This window comes from Wasmannia auropunctata, unplaced genomic scaffold (assembly GCF_000956235.1).
Source record: "Wasmannia auropunctata unplaced genomic scaffold, wasmannia.A_1.0 LD336088.1, whole genome shotgun sequence".
Lineage (NCBI taxonomy): Eukaryota > Metazoa > Arthropoda > Insecta > Hymenoptera > Formicidae > Wasmannia > Wasmannia auropunctata.
In genome coordinates this window covers 4,184,910-4,186,643 of record NW_012026802.1, presented here as the reverse complement: position 1 = coordinate 4,186,643, position 1,734 = coordinate 4,184,910, and the positions used below count along the sequence as shown (strand labels likewise).

Genomic DNA, 1,734 nt, shown 5'->3' with positions numbered 1-1,734 from the left:
AAAAGTTAACCAATTCATTCAAAGCTACACGTAAGTGAGATTTCATTATAAGTTTATAAGGAGTAAAAATATTTATCTGGTAGAAATTTGTCAGTTTTGCATGTAAATTGTGCATGTTATTTGCATATGCGTACTATCATCATTATTATTCTCATGTTTCCTACAGGCTGTGAAACGATCCAGAGTGAAGAGTAAATTGTTTACGCAACAAACTTTTGAACGAATAAATCAGTTCTAAACAGAAAATGAATTGTTGAAGGAGAAGATTAAAATGCTTACCAAGGAACTTGAGTTTCTGAAAAAATGTCTGCTCATGCAGATATTGTTAGGACAAATTATTAAATCTTCTGATCTTTTACAACGCGTTTGCAAACTATTATCATTATTTGCATTGTTATCTTGTGTTTTTTTATCTCTGATATATCTTAAGTAATATTTATTATTTGTTTAAAAACACATTTTATATTAGAGGAGTATGTAACCCATTACGTATTTGGTTATTTTATTTTTAGAAGGTTTAAGTCAACACTCTATAAGCATCCAAGATGCGAATAGAGTTTTTTCGAACGCAACCCTTTGAAGCAGCATCGTACAATCTGATTGTGAATTCAGTCATCGTGAATTTATATAAATTCTAGCTTATATCTTAGTTTTCTAAAGGGATACCAATATTTTCTTTAAAATATCGTTAGAATATCGTTAGTCTGAATGTTTTGATCGTAAAATAAAATTTTAGGTAAAAATTCGTTACGGACTTAATTATAAGACTTATTAGGTGCCACTGCAATAAGTAAATTTGCTAGTCTATGATTAGTGATTATATTTTTTAAAGCATGTTGTTTAAGGTTATGTTTGTAACTATCGACATGTCAATTATAAAAGAATCTCAATTTAATGTGATTATAAAATAAAAAGTTTAGCTTATAACTGTCATATAAAATATTGTTCTTTTTTTTCTTCAATAACTAATAATTTTATAAATCTAGTTAATCAAAACGTCGCATCGAATAAATTATTTCCTGCTTTTATACATACATCATATTTATTATAAAACAATAAATTTTACTTTCGTTAAAAAATTATGGATTGTGAATCTTAATAATTTTCTATAATACTAGGTAATAAAAATACTGATGAAAAAAATCAATAAACATATTTATTATATCATAAATACAATTTATTTTTGATAAAATAATTAGTTATTTAAGAAAAAAAGTGCAACATTTTATGTGACCGTTATAAGCTAAACTTTTTATTTATTTAACATCCAATTATAATCACTTTAAATTTGAGATTCCTTTATAATTGACATGTTAATAGTTGCAAAAAATAACATTGAATAACATGCTTCAAAAAATATAATCACTAATTATATACTATCAAGTTTATTTATTGCAATGACATCTAGTAAGTCTTATAATTAAGTTCGTAACGAATTTTTACCTAAAATTTTATTTTACGATCAAAACATTCACAGATTAATGATATTTCAACGATATTTTAAAGAAAATATTGGTATCCCTTTGGAAAACTAAGATATAAGCTAGAATTTATATAAATTCACGATGATTGAATTCACAATCAGATTGTACGATGTTGCTTCAAAGGGTAAATATTTTTATTCCTTATAAACTTATAATAAAATCTCACTTACGTGTAGCTTTGAATGAATTGGTTAAATTTTAAAGTATATTACATTTAATATAACTGAGTCGACAAGGCACACAGGGGATA

General features: G+C 25.1%; 1 protein-coding gene across 1 annotated transcript in view; it reads left to right on the top strand.

Moving 5' to 3' along the window:
* Nucleotides 1-1,734, top strand: part of LOC105448323 — a 49,136-nt gene that overhangs the window by 44,691 nt on the left and 2,711 nt on the right. The window lies entirely within an intron of this gene.